This window comes from Limulus polyphemus, unplaced genomic scaffold, assembly GCF_000517525.1.
Source record: "Limulus polyphemus unplaced genomic scaffold, Limulus_polyphemus-2.1.2 Scaffold176, whole genome shotgun sequence".
In the NCBI taxonomy this organism is placed as follows: domain Eukaryota; kingdom Metazoa; phylum Arthropoda; class Merostomata; order Xiphosura; family Limulidae; genus Limulus; species Limulus polyphemus.
In genome coordinates, this window is record NW_013665786.1 from 254,702 (window position 1) to 261,800 (window position 7,099).

The window sequence follows — 7,099 nt, forward strand, 5'->3', positions numbered from 1 at the left end:
CTAAAGTTGTAGAAGATTCTCGAGAGTAAGAATCAATAATATATGTGTGTGTACGTAAACGCTAGTGTAGCTTTGTATTGTAATGTAATCTGAATTTACGAGAAACTCTCCACACGACTATAAATATAATCAACACGACGTGTCTAAAAATAGTATATATATTTTTGGTATGCTATAGTTGGTATATTATAAACCTCAATAGCTATAATTGTGATTAACACTTATTAATCGAGAAACTTCAGATATTTGACTAGGAACATTTATAAATTTCGAATATTACAAATCATTTAACTTCAGTGGATTCATATCGACATGAGTACTTTTACGAAGATATTATATAACTTCGGTGGTAAAAGAAACTCGACCTGTAATCGACGTATGATCAGCGAGAACTACAGAGCTAGCTAGCTCCCTATTAACTAGATTGTACCTACGTCAACTCGAAATTAACTCGCTCATCGTCAACCCTCGATAAGATATCAAGGAAGTTCCAGACCAGAAGGAAGACTTTATGTTGCTTGTAAATTGGTGAAACTTTTGTATACAATTCAGTGTTTTTAATAATTATTTGTAATAACTGTTATTGTAAATTGTATTATTGTTTATGTATTAAAATATATTTGTATTAAAAAAAAAGAAAACTGTGTGTATCAATCTTGTTGGCAAATATCATAAATTGGAGATATATCGGCATATATTTAACAACTAAATTTAAATTTTCATTTAGCTTGGTTTCAGACCATTCAAAATTGTAATACATAACAAAATTCAATTGTAAAGCTTAACTTATTAGCTTATAAAAAGCGTGTAATTATGGTAAGTTGCTTAGAAATGAACTAGGATTAAAAATACTACCAATCAGTATTTTATTTTAGTGGATACGTAAGTTGCCCGTTTCCAGATACAACTTTACGCCGAGTATAGTTTGTTCTTATGAAACAGTGTAAGCTTTCTATCCCACTCTAATGACTCAAAAGTACGACCCGTCGCTTCCTCAAGTGTTACCTAGTAATGTAAACATACCCTTTTACGTCATTAGAATAATAATAAAACCCCGAGTCTAACGAGACCTGTGAGTATGGTCAAATCAACGTTGCATGACATTGTTTGCCCTTATACGGAGAATTGATGACATGCGCAAATCGTTTGTTGAGCTCACACACGACCGGTCAACAAACTACCAGAATTTTGTGGATAAAGCATTACATTCTAGTCGAACGTGTCACTCCATACCTGGCAGTCGAGGCGATTTATCTTATATCAGGGATAGAGTGAACTTTGAAACAGGATTTGGGCCTTTGTCTCATTGTGTTTTACGTTGGTGACTGACAGCACACAGACGCAGTTTTGGTAAGTATTTTCTTCAACCATTTTTTCACCAAAAAAGTTGATAATTAGTAAATAGGCCTAGCATGACTGAACTAAAGTGAAACGACTAACGAGAGCTATGAACTCCGTTATTTAAAAATAAATGTTTATATATAATAACTTTGTTATTTTAGTTTTATAAATATTATTTAAGTTAAGCTGTTTCTATCTCGGCAACGATTATTGATAATCTAATATAGGTCTCTAGGGTAACTGTAAAATAAATAATAGGTATACTCTTTAGTCTTAGTAATGTGCTTGGACGCTCAGTATTAATACTATTATCAGCTTTTGATTTCCGTTTAGTTTGTAAAATTGATATAATTATAAAAGATTTAGAGAAGTTATGCAACCACTGACCAGCGCACTTTATTTGAGCGATAATACGTGTTTTTGAATAATTCATATTACATGCCTGGGGTTAAAGCTTAAATTGCCCGCAAAATATTATATATTTTTTATTATAACCATGAATATGTATGTAAAATAACACTATTCTGTTTAATTAGCTATATTTCAAAAAATTATATGTGTTAGTAATGTAATGCCGAAGCCTTGCCAAAATCTTTTAGACATGTGACGTCACCATCAATTTATTTACTACTGATATAAATTAAATTAAGTATGCATATATTACCGAGAGAAAACGTGAAACTCAACTTTCTTTGAGTTAAGCATCAAGGGAAAAACAACAACTGGATAGCATATAAAAATCACTGATATCAAATCAAATTTTAAAAACGCATATCTTGTTAAATTACTATATTATTAACTGCATTACAGTATTAAAAACTTTGTTTTTATAATACTTTGCGCACCTCCTGTCATGTCAACGCGAATAATTAAAAAAAAGCGACCGTTGATAACTACGGACACATTTTCGTATACTTTGAGAGCCGAATATGATCAACGCTGCGTGGCGGAGGTATGTGCTCTACTGAGTGCCCCCTCTAGTATTAAGTGTTTTGATATCATTTTTGTGCGTCAAAAAAAAAAAAAAAAAAACTTTTAAGGCTCTGAGACTTGCTCTTGAGCTGGTGCGGTCGCACGATGCCTTTTGTCAGCTTCTGAGGACGAGTGACAGTGTCTGTGTGTGCTGGGCGATTTGAGAGAGCTCTACCATTGGACACGGGTGGGGGGGTATGAATAGGCAGAGTGTTCTCTAACACTCTGAGAGAATGCCCCCCCCCCCAAGTGCCACAGCTGTATATCTTCGGACTTACAACGCTAGAAACCGGGTTTCGATACCCGTGGTGGGAAGAGCACAGATAGCCTATTATGTAGTTCTGTGCTTAACTTCAAACAAACAAACATTCTGAATGTTTGGTTAAGAAAGACACGTAATTTTGGGTATAAATTAAGTAACTTGCATATATTTTTGTGTATATAATTTTGAAGTGTCGGGATTCAGCTGCCGGAGCAGCGTTCCGGTGTGCTCCGGTATCACTACACTCCTGATGTGTGTGTGTGCATGCATGTATGTGTCGTTGTATAAGTTATGATACAGGATGATTGAGAAGTAGATTGGCAGACAAAAATTTAAAACGGAGGAGTATAAGAAACTAATTGTCAGTGGTATTGAATGAGGTAACAATAAGTATTTATGTTGTAAATGAGCAGCGAGGGCACCTAACTGAAAAAAAAAACAACGACGTGTTCTAATCATTAAAAGTAAGAAGATCATATTAAATTAGATATATTCATTAGTAGCTTGGTAGCTAGCTTGTTTTGAAACTTCAAAACAGCTAAGCTGAAAATGCAGATCGCTATCAGTACTGTCGGGCGTGGCTCCCACTTTATATGGTTTAACAAGAGCACTGATTTAAATTTATACTATATATATGTATATATATATAAGAAGGTTATGGATTTGAAATATTGATGTTAAGACTCTTTCGGTGTTTAAGGTGTTAAAAATGAGTTTAGCTGAAGGTATTATATAAATATTTGGCAGGATGCAAGTTATATCTATCACAATTGTAAGCGTTAAAATAATAGAAAAAATAGGAATTACACTTATTAACCATATCACACTTACTGATCGCGGCTACTTCACCAAATCTTAAAACCGATATCTTGCGTCATCTCTAACCAATATACTGTCATTTTAAAGTATTTATTCCCATGACTGTTGGATACACAAGACTGTTTAGTGTAGGCATTATTATTTAATTTATCTTGTGAGTTAATATTTCATTATTGTTTAGTTTTTCATAGCAAGAGAGTTAAAAGTAATTATTTTAAAAGCGATAATTATGACAAGTTTGGTTACATAACTCGGTAACAGTCGTACGTTATGTTTGTAATTCATTGACGTCGAGATTATCGTAAGTTGTGCTTGCAATTCATTAATGTCGAGGCTATAGAAATTTCTAGAGGCCTCAGTGATAAACACATAAATAGCGGCGACCAAACAAGAGGGAGTGGAGTAAAAGTAAAGTCAAGATAAAAAAAAGTTCAGTCAGAGAAAAGTAGAAAACGTGAAGTTAGCTGTCGTGTGAGTGAATATGGAGAATAATTTGCCTTATCAAAGGGTGTTCTAAACTAACTGAACCCGCCTGTGTGGACTTTGACGAAAAGAAGACAATTATTTGAAGTTCAGGATACAACTATGGTACCCACGAGGTAGCGTAAGTGAATTATTCACTGATATACTATTATGTTAAAAATAGAGAAAAATAGTATGGCTTGTCAACTGGATTCTACAGTAATTGAATCAGCCTAATTAGACATTTGACAAGAAGAGAACTGTGTAGTGTTTAAGATACAACTGTGATCTCCATAGTGTAAAGAAGTTTTGTACATACGTTTATCTTGTTTTGAATATATTATTTTAAAACAATGGAGTGCGTGCTGTCCGTTTATTGTTAGAATTTATTTCCAACAAGTCACAGACACCTACTGTAGAAGATTCCTTAATACCCACGCATATACATATACTTTAATTTCTGACAACTAACATAAGATACCCACGTTACAGATGTGGAGTTTAAAGGCCCCTTCATGATTCAGAGGCTTCGATGTACCGATCAAGTTCCTCCATTATTCCCAATTACTTCTATAGCTATCCCAAGAGAGGAGAGGGCGGGTCCATACTCGAACAAAAAACCCATTAGGATTCTTGCCCGTACTAATTGACCACGTATACTAAGTTTGATCCCCACTAGCTTGTAATTGGGAATATGAACACAGTTTTGAATTTGGCATCACAAGAATTCAGAGGGAAGATAGGAACACAAAATATCATGCGAAACACAGGTTCAACAATCCTGATAACATTCTCTTAAACCCCCATCACCCCTGGGTATCCTTCCGGGCGTGTTTTAGCTCCCATTGGTAGGGGTGACTACGCTATTTGGATAAGGACGTCATAAGAGGAGTTGGCGGATTGACACACAACGTGGATTAACATATAACGCTTGGTAAACGTAAAGGTCACTTTTACTTTACTAATGAAATTCATCTACTAGATATGTATAAGGTATTCAGTTACATTATAATGAACCATCTACAATCGTACAACCAGCATTTCTAATTAGCTTGGGTGGTATTGAAGAAAATTACAGCAACACCAAACGTAGATAATAATTGCTTTTCATAATTTCGTGTTTTGATGAGTAGTAAATTCAATTTTTTTTTTGTCGTATTCGGCATGTACTAAGCCATAAGTTTACTTTGCGTTAGTCGAAATATATTATACTGTAACTATATAAACTATATTGCGTTTTTAGAAAGATGTATGTAGGAACAACATGGTTTCACGTCTATATTACAGACGTATTTTAACTAAAGGTGAAATTTAAAATATAAACTGTGACTTAGGCCTAGGTTACCGATTATATTTCCAGTTTTATCTTTGGTGAAAAGTTGATTTATTGTATAATACTGAATAATAAATTTAACGTAACGCTACAATATTATTAATGTAGGTTGCTAAAGGATGAGTTAAATGGATTTAAATACTCCATAAATATTGCCCCCCCCCCCCCAGTGGCACAGTGGTATGGACTTACAACGCTAGAAACGAGGTTTCGATACCCATGGTGGGCAGAGCACAGATAACCTAATGTGTAGCTTTGTGCTTAACTTCAAACAAATAAACAAACCAAAGATATTAAAACAAATTCACATTTAGCGTGATAATTGAAATCATTTAACGTACTAAGACCAATGAGCAGTCGAGAGACACTTTCATTCCTTGTGAAAAATGGTTTTTGAGGAATATTGATATTTGAAAGAAAATAAAAACCTTTTAGACAAATGAACAGTGCTTAAGAACTTACCTTAACCATCAAGAAGAAGAAACAGTTTTAGATAGGTTTTGGTTTGTTTGGAATTTCGCGCAAAGCTACACGAGGGCTATCTGCGCTATCCGTCCCTAATTAAGTAGAAATAGACTAGAGGGAAGACAACTAGTTAACACCACCCACCGTCAACTCTTGGGCTACTCTTTCACCAACGAATAATGGGATTGACCGTTACTTTATAACGCCCCCACGGCTGAAATGGCGAGTATGATCAGTGTGACGGGGATTCGAACCTGCGACTCGCAGCTTGCGATTCGAGCGTCCTAACCACTAGGCCAAGCCAGGCCTTTTAGATCCGTGATACCGCACCGTGCCATTGTGATTGTAGTGTTTGCCACTTAACTGTACAATAGCATCAAATTAAAAACATAAAACACGTGTAACATTGATTTTCATTTTGAACATAGAAAGATTCTAGTCAGTTGTCAAATATTTTACATCGCCCTCTTTTTTTTTATTTCTCTCTCTCTTGCACATTTGAATTTATTGAAAGATAAAACTCCCTTTACATAAAGAATAAAAGTCAGTGGAAAATTCAGTATATTTCTATAGGTAATTTCAAGCAATAGCCAATATTGTTAAATAATGTCGAGCATATGTGCAGTAAACTATACATTGGGTAACGTATAAGATACATTTAATGCATTCTGCTATTTATCAATATTTGTTCTTATAGAACTTTTTTTTTCTCATTGCCACATTCATTTATTGTATATTTATAAAAATAAACGGTATATATTTATTCGAGTTATGTAATATTAATAAGAACTTTGAATGGAAGTACGGAGGTGTATGATATGTCAGTCACACTATATATATTTACTAGTAGAGACCCGTAAAACATTTCCGGCCAAATTAGTATCTTTATCGTAACAGTACTTCTTTAAATATAACATTTCTAGCACAATACAAACGAATTGTAATCTTAGACAACGAAATGTGTAAATCTACTTGTATATAGGCCATACTTTATAAAAGATAAAGAGATAAATTAACAATGTAACCTGTGTAGGTATTTTTTTTTTACTTTAGTTGGGACTAAACTTTACTGTACTTAATACTATCGATAAATAAACATATAATGTTATTCTACGACCTAACGTCAAATCTTAATATTTTGCTGTACAAAATGGTTTGTAAAGTATATTTACAGTCCCCTTTTGTTACTTCTTGTTTCATACAGCAACTGCAGCGTCTTGCTCATTGAGCTTTGCAGCTCTCTGCCGCAGGCAGACTGTTTGTGGTCGAGTGAATAATGCGCATGCGCGGTTTTTCTTGTGGCAACATTCTAACTACGTATGCTTATGCAGCAGGTTCACGGGCAGAAAGCGTAACGGTCGTACATACAAATAAGCAGAATAATATTATAGATTGTATTCTGTGCCGACGGGGCCACTTGCGCTATACGAGTGCGTAACTTAATG

The 7,099-nt window shown here is 34.4% G+C and overlaps 1 protein-coding gene across 1 annotated transcript in view; it reads left to right on the forward strand.

The window, feature by feature from the left end:
• The first annotated feature begins 1,207 nt into the window (after positions 1–1,207).
• LOC106478060 overlaps positions 1,208–7,099 on the forward strand; it is an 89,069-nt gene continuing 83,177 nt past the window's right edge. Inside the window, exon 1 of the mRNA XM_022381569.1 lies at positions 1,208–1,350. The gene's annotated coding sequence lies outside the window, so the exon portion shown is untranslated. The remainder of the gene's footprint in view (positions 1,351–7,099) is intronic.